The following is a 17,568-nucleotide window of genomic DNA, read 5'->3' on the forward strand; positions in this document are numbered from 1 at the left end:
TTCCGTAATATTAATAATATAATATAAATCTTTCTAATGAAGAACAAATCCCGCTTTATGATTAGAGTCATACTAAAGACCTGACAGCTGCTGTAAACATATGAGGCCTTATGCAGAGTCGTTTTGACTTATGATTAGCGTCATACTAAAGAGTTATACTAACATATATTTCCTGCAGTAGTCAGGCCTTTAGTATGATGCTAAGCATACGTCAAAACGACTCTGCATAAGGCGGATGGGGCCTTATGTAGAGTCGTTTTGACGTATGATTAGAATCATACTTAAGTCCTGACTACTGCAGGCAACATATGTTAGACGAAGCTTTTGGTATAGTACTAATAAGCCGGCAGAATGGCTCTGCATAAGGCCAATGTTAGTCGAATTCTTTAGTATGGCATTAATCACGCTTCCAAATGACTCTGCATAAGGCCCGTCATGTTTAATATGTCATAAAAGGAAAGGTGTTTTAAACTTCCCTTTTATTTTGAAGACTCTATATTAACGTGGAAACTAAATTCCAATAATAATAATAATAATAATAATAATAATAATAATTAATGGGAAGGTGTTACAAAGGTTAGTGATAGCCGAAGCCATCAAACCAATATACGCCACTGATTATATGCAAAATAATTCATTTAATTTTTTAAATCTCTAGATCTGGCTACACTGTACAGTTCCAGGTTGACGTTTCCAATCCTGAACTTAGAGGGAAATTCCCGTAAGGTTTGGTGAGAAGTGCTAAGAGGTACGGAAATATTTGGAAGAAACGTAAGTTTTTAATCATTTAAATTCATAGAAAAATAATTAACATTATCTAATAAACGTGCAGGTGTAGTTTTGGCGCACCACTAGAAATAATTGTTGAAATATTGTAATTCTTTCACTAATTTACATCTTGTCTCCCAAAGGGGCCGCGGTGCCTCAGTGGTAGAGCGTTCACCTCTCAGCTTGGGGTCCCGGGTTCGATGCTAGCCCCGCCAAGTGAACTTTGTGGTAGACAAACACCGTGTGCGTGGGTTTTCTCGGGGTTCTCCCGTTTCCTCCCACTTTTTTTATTCCACCATTTCATTCATCACATCATCACCGTCTCCTTTAGCCTAACCGGCATAAACGTGGGACGTAAAACACAGATTTCATTTCATTTTCTTTCCTCCTAAAAGATTTGCGCTGGGCAACATGAAAATATCTCACTTGGCATAGACTCCAAAATAGCCTATGTTTAGCAGAAGGGGTCCAGCTCATTTCTCTAAAAAAATGTTACAATTTTGGTAACTTCTGTTCACATTCGGTTAGTTTAGAGTAGGTTATGTTAGTTTAGGCTAGCTTAGGTTAGTTTAGTATAGTTTAGGTTAGGTTAGTGTAAAATTAGTGTAGGTGTCCCGCATAATTTTCCAAAAGATGATAGAATTTCGCTTATTTCTATAATATTAGGTAAGTTTAGGTTAGTTCAGATTAGCTTACGTTAGTTTATGTTAGATTAATTACGTTATGTTACATCTAAGTACTTGGATCATTCATTTCTTGTCCAAATTTTGTGTTTTTACGTGCTTCTGGACTCCTTGTACTAAACATACTCCGATAAAATTCAAGGAGCCTACCAGAGATAATTGTTGAAAAAATACAGTTCTTTTTCGATTTGCGTATAAATACGGTTTCCGGATGTACGGCATAAGAACTACAGTGCAAAAGCACAAACCAACCTGTTATCACGAATGCTGAGTCAGAGTAGGGCAAAGCTGGTGCGTTAGCGATGGTAGGTATACGCGTAACCGAGGACAGTGAAAAAGTAGTGGATTTCGTCAAATATGCGAGGGTCGGATATGGACTTCTGGGTTTCTGGTAGAGCAACGATAAATTTCGAAAAAGTAATTATTGAGGCTTAACAACAATTGAAACTGTATTATTAAGCAAAATTTAATGGATACCTCAATAGGGTTCGGGGGTACCGAATTTCTGTATTTCTAAGTATTTTGAAACGTGCGTCTCGGATGTGTTCTACAGAACGCTACAGATACCGGTTAATCGAAAACCACACCTCGCTACACCTCATGGTTCCCAAAATATGGGGAAATAAAGAGTCATACTATACATGTGTGGGGTTTGCATACGAGATTGTACAATTTCGAAAAACTAATTATTGAGGCCTAACAACAATAAGTTAAAATTAAAAGCAATCACAGCCCCCGCCAAGTGAACTTTGTGGTGGACAAACACCGCGTGCGTGGGTTTTCTCGGGGTTCTCCCGTTTCCTCCCACTTTATTCATTCCACCATTTCATTCATTACTCATCATCACCATCTCCTTTAGCCTAACCGGCATAACCGTGGGACGTAAAACTCAAAGATTTCATTTCATTTTCATTTAATAAAAGCAAACACACACATCTGTATTGTTTGGGGGGTATCATGGGGGTCGCAAAACATCCATTTCTAATCATTACCGAGATACAGGGTTTGAAAAAAACAGGCTTTTTTGAAAAAGGTCAACCCAACTGGGTCCATATTGGTTTTTTCGGGTTTAATTGGGCTTTTTCGAAATATTTCAATGGCTTTGGGGTAAAAGCTTTAAAATGTGATTTATATTTCAAGATTATCATTGTCACAACTTGCAACAATTTTCTATTCACTGCTGTTTTGAAAAATGACGGTTATTTTGAAATTTTACGTTGGATCGCCGCCAAAATATACAGCTAATTTAGAGTATCTTGCGCTTCTACTCTAAAAACTTCAACTTAAATAAACCGAAAATTGCGACGTCGATACCCGCTATTTTGAAAAAAAGTGCCGTCATTTTGAAATTTTATGTTGGTATGCCACCAAAATCTATACAGGAAATTTAGTGTCTCGTGCTTGTACCCTGGAAATTTAAATGTAAAAGACGGAAAATAATACCCTATTGTACGTGTGGTACAGGCAGACGAACGAACACATGTAGATCGAATCATCCCAATACCCTCGGTGACATTCGCCAAATATGAACACCAAATATATTAATTTAATTTAGAACAACTCAATCTATAACTAATGTTTTATAAAATAAATTTTGAAAATGTCTTCAATTAAATATTTTCTAGCGTAAAATAGATGGTTTTATTGTTGAAGTTCACTTCCGATGCTTTGTGCGTTCAATTACGGGAATTTCTCGAGCACTTGTTGCAAGACCGCTCTCACAGAAAATTAATTTAAAACAACAAATATGCAGGGTGTTTCAAAACAACACCGACAATGTTTGGGAAGTGATTCCTGACACCAAGATAAGACAAAAAGTATAGATCAACCTAGGTGAACAAATGCTTCCTTTCGGAGTTATAAGCTGCCGAAAACGAAAAACTGAACTTCAAAGGTCCATAGCTCCACAACTATGGAACCTACCAAAGTCGGGTCAAGACTTCACTTAGAAACTAATATGTGCGCTATCCGAAAATACATGTTTCTGAATCCTGCAGTGCTTCCGCAACAATTTTTATAGAGGTAGTTGGTGAGTACTTCAAATTATATGCCTGTAGCAAAACTAAATTTTGCTTTCATTTTTAAAAATTAGTTTTATTATTGAAGTATTCGGTTCCGATGCTTTGTGCGTTTAATTGCGGGAATTGCCCGAGCACTTCTTTCGAGACAAAGGTTTTTTATTATTATTATTTTCCGAAAATGCAAGGTTTTTTTACTATACATCGAAACTCTCACTAGTACAGAAGTTTGAATTCAGCACTTGAAATAGTAAGCGTTACGTACTCTTCGAAATTCCGAGCATTAAGATTCTTAAATTTGACAAGATCTTTTACGCTATTGCTGCTGTTGATTCTACAGAATGCTTATTTGAAAAGTAGCAACGAATAACTAAACTAAATTGTTGTTGGAAAACCAAACTCTACTGAAGAATACTTGTGTTACCATCAAAGATAATAAAAAATAATACTAATAGTTTTATTAATACACTACATATTTACTACTAGTACCAGAACCTATGGTCCTAAACCCATCAGACGTATGAGGGATAATGTCCTTCGGCGTTGCCGAGTGGGCGAGCACACTATTCACACGGAAAGTATTTTCTAAAATATAAAATTGCATATTTTACTTCAAATAGGCTATAAGCACAATCCATACGTTAATTTGTTCTATAATTATCTCGATTTAAGGTACGGCTTTTTTTTAATGCATTCAGAACTTTATTATAAAGGTCATGCATTCAATGTTGTATACCTTAACGTGAAAGCACCTAATTCGCCCAAGGAAAGTCCAAAATCTGATAAAAATCACTTCCAATGTGATCACCTTAATTGCACCAATAATATACTAACAAAAAGCTCAAAAACCCAGGTGGGTCCAACCCGAAAAAATCCGGTGGGTTTTGTCGGGCTGGGCCCACTTGGGCAAACCCTGCCGAGATATGTCTTAAGAAAGTTTTTAAGAACAATAGAAGTGTGGGTTTACTGAAAAACCCCAAGTCGGTACACCTAACGGTTACCGAAATATGGGGAAATAAAAGAGCAGCACCATAGTGGGGTTTCCGTGCTATACGGTAGAAATTTGAAAAACTAATTATTGAGGCCTAACAACAATTCCAAAAACATTCATAATCCATAACAATCGTACACCCCAATAGGATTTAAGGGTACATGGGGTTTTTGAAACCCCAATCTCTATTTCAATTTCTCTCGGGTAGGTTAAAAATTACATTCATCTGTGTTGAATACTGAAAACTCCATGTTAATATCTAAAGAAGTAACCTAGCTATTAAGGACTATATTTTTTGATGACGTCGTAAATATAGTTTCTTATGGATATAAACTTTTGGGTTTCTGCTACAAGAAGGACAAATTTCACAAAACTAATATATGTACCTTAATAGACAGTCTAATGATCATTCTGTAGTAAAATATGATGGTACCCGTATGGATTAACTGAGAACCCCATTACAGTTTCTACAAAAAGATTACTTCAGATTTTAATTTCTTTCAGCCATCTTAAACAATACACTCATGTGTGTTAAATACTGAAAATCCTATGTAAATATCTAAAAAAGTAACAGAGCTATTAGGAATTATATTTTTTGATGACGTCATAAATATATTGATTTTTGGGTCTCTGCTATAAGAAGGAATTTCATAAAACTAATATATGTACCTTAGTAGGAAGTTTAATGGGCGTTCTGTAGTAAAATATGATAGTACTCCTATAGGTTAACTGAGAACCCCTTTACAGTTTCTAGAAAAATATTACTTCAGATTTTAATTTCTTTCGGGCAGCTTAAACAACACACTCAGCTGTGTTGAATACTGAAAACTCCATGTCAATATCTTAAAAAGTAGTAGAGCTATTAGGAATTATATTTTTGACGACGTCATAAATATATCATTGATTCTTACGGATATGGCCTTTTGGGTGTATGCTACAAGCAGGAGAATGGAATAATAAACACTTCTGACCAGAATATATAACATACTTATTGAAAAGCTAAATTACAGTGTAACGGTTTCGACAACTTAAAGTTTTCATCAGAAATTAACTGCTGTGTCTGATGAACACAACGTTAGATGTTAGTGTCTGATGAAGACAACGTTAAGTCGTCGAAACCGTTACACTGTAATTTAGTTTTTTAATAAATAAGTGTATATATTTTGGTCAGAAGTGTTTATTATTCCATTCTCCTCCTTGTAGCACAGACCCAAAAGTCCATATCCATAAGAATCAATATATTTATAACGTCATCAAAATATAATTCCCAATAGCTCTGTCATCAGGGCGGGATTTAGGGTGGTGCACGTGCAGCCCCCTTCGTTGTTAAGGTACACTATCTAAAATGAGAAGCTTATAATGTTTACTCCATAGGATGGTGATCCAGATAGAGCAAGCATTATATTTGATAGTCGTAAATAGGACGTTTGCTCGAGCGTTGACGATGAAACAAATCCGAAGAAAGCTCCTTTCAACGCCAACTACACGTAAGCAAAAATTCTACGTACAACTTTTAGACATAAAAGATTCAGCATCATATTTTCGGAAAATTAACAAATTACACAAATAAATAAAAAATAAATTTTGCACCATGTACTCAATAGACAGCCACGAGGCGTAGGAGATGACATGCACAATCGCAGAAAATACTCGTCAATCGATTTGAAAATTTTAATTATATTGATACTTACATAGCTTCAAACAAGGAAATAACGATTAAGAGAATAATAATAATGGATGTGTCTTAAAATGTGAAAAATAATTCGATTCGGTTAAGTGTAGAACATAATTACGCAGTGTCTTGTTGCAGCAGGGTAGAAGAAGCTGTTACATAATCTTCTCTTGGGCGCCTAGTAAGTGTCTCCCGCTAAATCTCTTCAGCTCTCGCTGATCGCGTGGGTTTCACGCGTTAAATGACGTAAGAGAGGACAGAGCTGTGATTGGCTGAAGAAGTGTTGATCAAGGTCACTCCGCCCACATGCGTCCGATGAGTGAGAACACACACACACTCACACATAGAAACGTCGTCTGCTAGTATATGCTAGTCCTTTTAAATTAAAAAGAGAGTTAAACTGCTTGAACTGCATATTGCCAAAATGATGCATAAATGAGTTTATGACAAGCTAGTGGTGAAAAAACCAACATTTTCCGAAACTTTCAGCTATCAGGTTTCCGTTTGAGGCTTAAAAGAAAGCAGACCTTTGCAAAACCAATGGTTTAAGTCGATTTTCAGAAGGTTGAAAGAAAAGGATTTACCAAGCAAAACAATACAGCATTTGTCAAGTAGGGGAAAAAACAGAAGCCAGGAGGATAGAAGAACATTTTTCCTGTCTCTTTAACTGCCGTCTTTAAAATAATTTCCTCTGTTCTATGCATCAGCGTTGTCAGGGCTAAGAGTTTCAGTGTGATTGGTTATTTTGGTAGTTATTGGTGCACCCCCCTCAGATAATTTTGGATCCGGCCCTGTCTGATACTTTTTTAGATATTGACAGAGTTTTCAGTATTCAACACAGCGGAGTGCATTGTTTAAGCTGCCCGAAAGACATTGAAAAATGAAGTAATCTTTTTATTGAAACTATAGTAGGGTTCTCAGTTAACCCATAGGGGTACCATCATATTTTACTACAGAACGCCCATTAAACATATCAGAGACGTACGTTTCAAAAATTTAAAAATGCAGAAATTAGGTACTCCATGGTACCCTTTAAGTTTTGCATAATAATACATTTTCAATTGTTGTTAAGCCTCAATAATTACTTTTTCGAAATTTATCGTTGATCTACCCGAAACCCAAAAGTCCATGCCCGACGTTTGCGAGTTTCAGTAACATTTGTCATGGCTTTACACTAGTAAGGTTCCACCTGTAAACATAAAATACAGCTTTTGTACTCTGTGCAGAAGTACAACGCCGGCGGAAAATAACATCTAATACAGTCACCAGCACTAGTAATCCTACAATTGTATTTTTTATGTTTACAAGTAGAGCGTATCTTTGCGAAAATCCACTTCCTTTCAATATCTTCGCTTATGCGTATACCCACCATCGGTGACGCGCCTGCTCACATCGGACGCACCTTCCAGCTTCGTACTGCCCCGTCTCGGTTCGATGGCATTCCAGGGGCACCTAGCACTGGTTGGTTTGTGTTTTTGCACTGTACTTGTTATGCCATATATTCCGATGCCGTACATTTATACGCAAATCCGGAAAAAATTGCAATTTGTCCCCAAATACTTCTGGAGACCCCCTTGAATATTATCTATGCCAAGTGAGATTTTTCATGTCGCCCAGCGCAAGTCTTTTAGGGGCAATAAGAATGAAATTAGTGAATGAATTAATAATTTTTCAACAATTATTTCAAGTGGTGCGCCGAAAGTAAACCTGCACGTCAGAGAACAATAGCACTCATTATAGCTGACATTTATGTATGAAAATGTTTGTCTCTAGTCAATCGAACTTGGTAATGCGATTGGGTGAAATTCGTTAATTGGCTTCTTGTTAAAAAAAATTAAAATTTCAAGACACAGTTTTCTGGACAGTGAAGAATTAATGATGTAATTAAATTTCGGTCCATGTTCCGTTAAGGGGGTCCAAAACTACACTGCACCCCTTAAGCTACCGTAACCTAACCTAACGTGACCTAACCTAATGTAATAGAACATAATATAACGTTATATTATGTAATCAAACTAAAATCAATAGAAAGATGTGTCAAAGACACTGGACCCCTTTAACGGAACATTGACCTAAATTTCTGATACAGACTCGCCAAAATTTAAAGTAGAAAGAAAATATATATATGAAAAAAGAAACTCATTAACATGCCTGTCGAGCTTAGGTACGCCACTCCAAATAATTGTTATTCTTCGCTAGTTTTCTTCTCGTCCTTTAGAAGTATTTGCGTTAGGTGACACACTACCACACGTAAATGAATTTCAACAGGGCCACTAGAAGTAATTGTTGAAAATTACAATTCTTTCACGATTTACGTATAAATACAGCATCCACACATGTGTTATAAAAAACTGCAGTGCAAAAATCCTTGTTAAGTCGGTGCTCCGTTTCTAGCACAATTTTGAAAATTTACCGGAAAAGAAATAATAATTTGCTTGTTGTATGCTTAATAATGTATAAACAGAGCGAAAGTTGTATTTATTTTCCTATATAAACGGTTGTAAGCATAGAACTATTTTACAAGCGAGGGAACTGCTTGACGTAAGGTTACTTGATGGTAGGTTTATGGAATGTAATCAGGAGAATCTATTAAAAGTAAGCAAATCATGGCTTAATAAATCAAAAAATAAATTATAGAAAGTGCGGTAAACAAATAACTGTAAAGAAACATGGAGAAAGTTATACTTTTCAGCGTAACGGCGAGTATCATAACCAACATGGCGGGAAGGTTCTAGAACACGAGTCACCCTTCCTATTTAGCTGTAATAATGACAGAACACAACGTACTTTGCAGGGCTCTAACCCGCCTTCACTCGCTAATGCCCACTCCACAATGCCATGTGGATTAAATATTAAACTTTGGTACAGATAGAAACCAATTATCACGCTTTTAGCCAAACACTAGGCGGAATACCCACTACGGAATAAATGCTTCAAAAACAAACGAGTCTGTGCTACGTGGTCACGGAAAACCACAAATGATATCTAATCAGGATAGGGCAGCACTTACGTACACGGCGGATTTGTCGGAAGAGAGCAGGCGTGTGAGCATTGGTGGGTACGGGTATCCGCGTAAGCAAACTAGTGAACACACGTGTTTTCGTAGTGTTACAAGTTACTATTGCACTTGCGATTGTTTCTGACTAGTAGCGCTAGCTCATGTGCAGAGTATTGGTTTTTTACCTGTAAATTTTGCAAAATGTGGTGTGTCTAAACTTGTCCAGCACCCAAAGTAAGATCTAACAGCTGTATCGCCGGACCAATTTTAGAAAATTTACCAGATGAATTGGAGAATTTATTTTGGTTTGTGAGGAAAAGTGAGTGAAAGGCAGGTAAGGGGAAAAGTTGAAGTTAAGAAGATACTTATTATTGTTAGTTGTTTTTGATGTAAGCAGCACTATATGTGGAGGCGGAAGGAACTATTTGGCGGAGAGGTACGCTTGTTATGATTTATGGGAAAGGCAGTGTGGAAATGGTGCGTAAACAGAGTTGGCAAAAACCATGGTTTTTATTGAAAAAAAAAACAGTTTTTTTGTTTGTTTGTTTGTTTTGTTTAAATAATTTGCTCTATGTATTTATATCACATATGGACAGAAATAAGTTTGTTTCGCCTTGGTGTTATTATGCAACAACCTGGTTATGCTGGAAGGGGTCACATAAACTTAAAGCGGAATCCGAATGGCTTTTCGGCTTACATCCGAAAGAAATTGTCCTCTATTTAAACTCGAAACCGGGATTAATTGGACATAAATGCGATACGTCTGCCGCTCACTCACGAAGGACTCCTGATGAAAATACGGTGTACTGATCTTTACATACTTGTTAATATAATTATCAAAAGTTATTACAGAAGGACAAAAGAAAAAAAGTTGCAGAAGTGAAACCATTATAGAATTACAAATGGACAATTTCAAAATACTGTAGAGTACAGAAGAACTAATTTAGTCAAGCTTAATTCACTACGACTTTTATTCGTCGAAGTTAAAGAAATACGACTTAATTTTCAAATCAGTAAGAAAAAAGAATAAAGATACGAATTATTTGAGTCCACTTTGGCTCTGACCAATTTATACATAAATAGATACAAAAGATACTTCTGATTTCAATAAATCCCTCTCGTGAGGTTTGTGTGACTCCTTCCTCCCCCCCCCCCCAAAAAAAATACGGCATTTTGATGTATTTTATCAATAGTAAACATTATTAAAACGAAACAATATTTAGAATTTTTTTCGATTGCAGTTGCATAACAATAATAACTATAAAAAAAAATCACATAAGAAACATTCATAAACTTATATATATATATATAAAACTTGCTTTCGTAGTTGAATCTTTTTGAGTAATGAATGGGGAAGTTAGGTCTGAATATAATACTATAATATACGGGAGTGAAAGGTGATAACCCACAAATGTGTGTTCTTCAAGATTTTACGAACACTTACCGTTCTACGAACATTTTTCGTTTTTTGGTTTAAACCAGTTGGTTTTTTTTTTAAAAAAAAAACAGATGGTTTAAACCAGCCAACCCTGTGCGTAAATGACAAAATTATTACATATCGTGTTTATGAGTTTTATCGAGTTATACAAAAATAAGAAAGGTCAGTTGTTGACACTGTGAGAAAGGGATGATGTACTAAACAGGCGAACAGTTTGTCTAAGTTAATTGAAACTACAGAAAAGAAGAATATCTAACAAGACCTAATCTAATCTAATCTAATTTAGTACATTTGGGCCCTTTTTGGATGACATTTAGTATCTTCCCCAAAGCTGTGGAAAACATAAGCCACAAATTTTATAGCTTATAAAGTGATTTTCCACTATCCTCGTTTATGGGTTATGCCCACCGCCGGTAAGTCGCTCCTGCCCTGATTCGGTCAGATAGCATTCGTACTTTTTAGTGACCATCTGGCACAAGCTGGTTCGTGTTCTATGCGCTAGTTTTTATGCCATACGTCCACACTGTATTTCGGACAGTAATCACTATCAAATGTACCAGGGTCACAACCTAGTACTTGGGGGAGAAACCGAACAACATTACCTTTTTTCGATTTTCGTATGGTCCGGCAATACAGCAGTAATGCCTAAAGTAATTCTGAATGGTGCAATGCACAGGCAGGAGCATTGCAAGACGGTACTCGTAGGTGCGTCCGTAGAGAGCAAGCGTGTCAGTAACGCAGGGTATGTGCATTAACAAAAGATAGCACAAAAATCTTGTGCTAGGTGGATACTAAAAATAAGAATACTATCCAACCTATTCAGGCAGGAGCAGCAGGTATATACGTACAAAATCTACGTACTAGTCTCCATATAACCCCAAGTCGACAGATCCGTGAAAAATAGTTGGTGCAGCGAAAATTGCGGTGTGTGCAGGAATTTGAGGGATATGTATCATTGGCTAATTTGTTATCCCTGGCGCCTTAACTGCAGAGCGTTGCTTGGACATATTAGAACAACTCATTCTTCCTTCAGTATCGGCCCCGGATAACAGTTTTCCCTTATATTACCAACATGGTGGGACGTCACTTCATTATAGACTGTAGGTTCGTTAGTATCTGGATGAACAATTTCCTGGTCGCTGGATTGATCGACGGGTGCCAGTGGAATGGCCTGCCAGATCACCTGATTTATCACAATTAGACTTTACCTATGAGGTGACCTAAAGGTAATGGTATATGGCAAAAAGATCCGGGGTCGATAATGTGGAGCAACGGACACGGGTTGCATTTACACTTATCACACGTGCGACATTGCTTCGTGTTCATTCAGGGAGGCACTTCTGCAAACATGAATAGCTTAACACGGCCAACACATTTAGTAACAGATATTCTTGTGAGTTTCATGTGGTTATGACTTCATAGCTATTACAATTATGTTAAATCTGATTACACCATTGAATTTCTTTTAAAATTATAGCCCTGTTTCGTATATCACATAACCGCCTTCCCATTTAAATAGGCTTGCCATACGTTCCGATTTCAGAGTGTAATCCCGGTGTCCCGCCCGGTTGCCGAAATGTCCCAGTCAGTGCAGGAAAGCTATCTTTATCTATGGAGAGAGACGAATCAAGTGTCACTGATGTTGCAGGTGCACTCCAAAAATTGAAAGAAAATCTAGAAGAAGAAACTGTAATTTTGTTCCTGTTAGTGCAAAAAATCTTCCATACAAAATTACTTCAAGGCATTCTATGATCGGTGTACAGGGTGGCCCAAAAGTAGGTATACAGTACCGCACTGATCAGTTCATTGTATTTATCATTTCTTATTTGTATCCATCAGGTAGACTTAGTTTCTTTATTATTTGTTCTTAATGCCTTTTTTCTTTTACCTTAAGCTCCGAACAGTCGAAGCAAATAAACCTATAAACTAGAATGTTATACTTGATCAATGCAGCGATGTATACCTACTTTTGGGCCACTCTGTATATCTTACATAGAACTATGAGAGAACAGTTTTGGTGATGCCAATGACTTTGCCTGGATAAATAAAAATATTGCTGGACGTTTGTAAACGATTTATTAAGACACTGGTATGGAGCGTGGCGCTGTACGAATCAGAGACGTGGACATTGAGAAAAGCTGAAATATCCAAGTTGGAAGCATTTGAAATGTGGTGTTGGCTCAGAGTGCTGCGCATATCATGGACCGAAAGGAAAAGGAATGAAGACGTACTAAAGGAAGCTAATGAAGGACGACAGATCATGAAGATAATAGGAAAAAGAAGAAACAGAATGCTCGGCCATCTCATTCGGCACTCCGATTGGATCACTGTGCTGATAGAGGGAAAGGCAGGAGGAAAACCAGGAAGAGGGAGACCAAGAATAGAATATCTAGATGCAGTTACAAAGAAGAGACCTTATCAAAGTATAAAACAGCTCTCCCAATTGAGAGAAAAGTTTTAAAACTTCCATGTTGCCCACCAACCTATGGTTGAGGTGAACAAGAAGATTTGTTGGGATAATATAGAAGAAAGCGCAGAAAAGATAAACAAAAATGTTGATAAAGCTATGATAAATATAGATGAATTTTTGACCAAATTGTCTTTGCTAAAAAATTTTGGACTTCTGAAGTGGGAACCTGTGAAAGAGAAAAGAAAGAAAAGAACAAAAAGCTATCGAGTGAAGAAGAACGGATGCAACTCTTCAGTCATGCTAAGCAAAATGACATACCAATGTGCAATCTCTTTTGCCTTCCCGGAACATCAGCTCCAGTAGAGAGGGTTTTCTCGTTGATGAATAACGCTTGGGCAGACGACAGAGGTTTGATGCATGAGTCGACAGTACGTGCATCGATGCTGTGTAAAGTAAATTTTGGACTTACTTGCAGTGAATTTTATAACAAAATAAAACCGAAAAAAGGACATATTGAGAAAGGTGGAGTCAAGTGAAAAATATGTGTGGCTTAAAAAGCAATGTTAATAGCATTGCTCTATTGCATGTCTGTAGCCGACAGACAGGATAGTTTACTGCAAGCTTGCTTGAATTTGCTGGAGATCATATGGTATAGACGTATCCAATACTGTAATAGACTAAAGTATCAATATAATAAATATTGTGGTATATTTTAATCCTCCCCTTTTAGTGTCCCGGTTAATCACAAAAAATTATGGCAAGCCTACATTTAAACTTTCTGAAAGAGATCTTCAAGATGACGGCCATTCACCTGACATGCTTCTTAAAAGTTCCCTCTCAGCCTAACATGTTCCTACAATTACAAATTCCGGCAATGTACACTCGCTTTCACTTATAAGGGGTGCTAAGAAGGGACTTCTGACTCAACCTGTATATATTGCTAAAAGTATATAAAAGATAGCAAACGCTCCTAAACGAGAGAGATCGTCGAGAAGAGGAATTTATCACTTGCCATTTTAAGAGGTAAATTATGATGGTTCAGTTCAAGAGGGGGCTGAATAAGTTCTTTAAATATGGAATGTGTTTATAGCTTTCAATGTACTTTCAGTATATCCATAGGCACAATGTACTTTCTACTTGTGCGTATATGCAATATATGTTACTTATACATTTATAGGTACATTTTTAATCATTTTCTATCAATAGTTACACATTTGCGATGATATAATAATGATGATACGTCTCACAAGTTTTAAAAAAATGTTTATCCTCTTTTAAAATTATTCTGCCATTAAAATTGATTCAGCAATTTGCGAATAATATTTATGGTACACGAGTTCAAATACAATTTTATTTTCTTTCGTTTAATCATTCTTTGAGCCGAATTTCCGTATGCTTTTTCAATGATAATAAGAAATGTTCATATTATTATAAGCAGCGTTGGGGCCGCGGTGGCTCAGTGGTAGAGCGTTCACCTCTGGTTCGATCCCAGCCCCCGCCAAGCGAACTTTGTGGTGGACAAACACCGTGTGCGTGGGTCTTCTCGGGGTTCTCCCGTTTCCTCCCACTTTCATTCATTTCTCATAATTACCGTCTCCTTTAGCCTAACCGGCATAACCGTGGGACGTAAAACTCAAAGATTTCATTTTTTATAAGCAGGGTTGGCAAAAACCGTAGTTTTTATTGAAAAACCAAAAAAAAACTTTTTTTTGTTTAAATAATTTGCTTTATTTATATCACATATGAACAGAAACAAGTTTGTTTCGCCCTGGTGTTATTATACAACGATTGTGCTGGAAGGGATCACATAAGCTTAAAGCTTAATCCAGACCGCTTCTCCGCTTACATCCTAGAGAAATTGTCCTCCATTTGAACTCAAAACCGATACTAATTGGCCACAAATGCGATACGTCTGCCGACTCACTCACGAAGGACTTCTGATAAAAATACGTTGTACTGATCTTTATATACTTGTTAATATAATTGTCAAAAGTCATTTCAGAAGGACAAAAAGATAAACAGTTGCACAAGTGAAACTATTATACATAATTACATATAGAGAATTTCAAAATACTGCAGAGTACAGAAGAACTAATTACAACGACTTATCAAAAAGATAGTCGTAAACCTGATTCGTTTGCTAAAATAAAAATTCGAAGTGGTAGTATTTCTTCTTCATGTAAAAATTAGCTTCGATATGTAAATACCATTAATCTCACCTTTTTAATAAATATGACAACGTCTATAAATGGTGTTAAACTGGTTTATTATTTGATATAACTTAAATATCCTTTTCTTTAAACTTTTAAGTACACAAACTCACTGACTAGGTAACCATAAAACATGTCCATATCAACAACTATCCCATAATAATCACTTACATATATTAAAAACATTCTTCTTTTGTTAATATGAAATGAACATTCTACTAAGTATAGTGCATATGTATGAGTACTTTCTGCCCAAGGTACAGGTAAATATTACACAAACCAAAGTATTTTGTTGTATAAAATGTCGCTCGACAAAGGGACTGAATATAAAAGTCATGAGTAGGCTTGGCTTTTATCTTCAAGAACCACTGGTCCGTTTACATTAGTGTTCGTTACATTACATATATCCATCATATTTTGATCGCACCTTGTATATATATTCATTACATTTCACATATACATTAAACAAATCTTACACTTCATCAATACTTATTTTTACTTACATTAATTATATTTATTTCATTATTATCTACTATATTATCATTACATTTTCTTATTAAAATATCGTCGCTTATTTAATTAATCGTCGGAGAGTGCGATTTCAAAAAATGTAAAGGACAAACGTGGGTTACAAATAATATTAATCTTTACGGGCGCATTAAATAACAAATAAATCAGATGTTGCATTTAAAGGTATACATAGTAGCACTAAGATGTTATAATAAAGAAGAATTTCCTTCAAGGTAGTCGTTGGATAATTGATTTTATAGAATAGAGCTTCTTTTTAACATAATCTTTGACAATTAAGTTTTCAACACAAATCAATCTAATATAAATAATCTTTGCGTTTAATCAATTATAAATCGAATTATGATTCTTCACATTAACAAGAAAGAATAAAAAGCATTTGAAAATTAATTTTTCAGTCTACCTAAAACTCTATTTAAGCACTTCAAGTATTTTTAAGAATCGTTTTCATTATTGATATTAACACATAAACTCAAAAATGAAAATTTACAAGAATTTACAACTAACATGAATTTAACCTAATTTCATTAACGGTAATCAGGTTACGTTCGTACTTGCATACGGTTCTAATAGAGTACACTGTACTGCGCTATCATGATTAGGTTCTACATTGTGTTGTACATGTCTTTCATCGTAATTCCAATTTTGATGTTGATATGAAGTCCCATCTCTTGATCTCCAATTACGTCTATCCACGTAGTTCGCTGCATTTCTAGAATTTCGCTCAGTACTTCGATTATTTTTATATCTATTGCTGTTGAGTGATCTGACATCATAATTACCATGATTAGTTAGGTTAGACGGATTCCCTACATAACTTTGCTTATTTTGTTCATTTGGATTGCTAGAGTATACTCGGCTTAGGTTAGGTTCTGTATTATTCACACTCCGAATATTTAAATTCCGAACAGGCACCAAATGATCTGAATTATTCTTATTTTTACCTATTCCTGATTGTGAATTCATGGCATGGTATTGAGTTTCGTAGCATTGGACAAGCATCAATAAATGGCTGAAACTCATACACTGTGTGGAAAATAAGATCTGTTGCAATTTAAATGGAAGCAAATTTCGAATCGATGCTATTATTCTCGATTCCGATTGCAAAGGATTAACGACCTTTAATTCGTTGTAGACATTTACAACAAATTCTACAACAGATTTGTGCAATCGAGGATTGAAGTGTTGATTTCTAAGGGTGGCATCTGTTTGCCAGCAAAAAGTCATTTTCATAATTTGCGATCAATGCCGCTTTGAATTCCTCATATGAACTAATGTGATCACGTATTGCCTTAAACCATAAGGAACAAGGTGGGAGTAATACATGGGGTATTAATTTCATATATTGTGATCGATCGATAGACATTATATTGCATTCGTCTTGGAATTTCTCTAAGAAAGAAGTAGCATTCTCATTACACTTACCACTGAATTTGCTCATAGCTCGGATTTCACTCATCTTAACACTTAATTTTACCTTCTTTTTCTCATTCCTTGTTCTTGTTGAGTGATAGTTCCTATCCGTGACATGCTGTGTCGTCACACCATCTATGTTTCGCTCATCAGTACTCTTCGGACAACTTTCTTCTAGTATAATATCTTCATCAGACCCCGGCGAAGGCGAGTTCATCTCTGGTGAGTGGGGAAACTCAAAGCGATCTCTACCCAGGTTATTACGGTAAATGTTGTCTTTAGCCTGTAACGTTCTAATCTCTTCCTGAATAGTAGCTAACAACTGTGTATTTACACGTATGTTATTAGAGTTGTTACTGACCTGGATTTTTTGCTGTTTAATGGAAGATTCTATTACTTCTAAATCTTTTTTTACAGCACTAATTTCTTGATTTTGGTG

General features: G+C 36.0%; 1 protein-coding gene across 2 annotated transcripts in view; it reads left to right on the forward strand.

Annotated features, from left to right (window-relative positions):
• Positions 1-672: 672 nt before the first annotated feature.
• LOC145668454 (BTB/POZ domain-containing protein 6-like) overlaps positions 673-17,568 on the forward strand; it is a 75,615-nt gene continuing 58,719 nt past the window's right edge. The window contains exon 1 of one of the 2 annotated variants that reach the window (XM_081736334.1): positions 673-771. The gene's annotated coding sequence lies outside the window, so the exon portion shown is untranslated. The remainder of the gene's footprint in view (positions 772-17,568) is intronic. The other variant, XM_081736335.1, reaches the window with a different exon arrangement.

Source organism: Thermobia domestica, chromosome 13 (assembly GCF_964235325.1).
Source record: "Thermobia domestica chromosome 13, izTheDome1.hap1.1, whole genome shotgun sequence".
Classification (NCBI taxonomy): Eukaryota; Metazoa; Arthropoda; class Insecta; order Zygentoma; family Lepismatidae; genus Thermobia; species Thermobia domestica.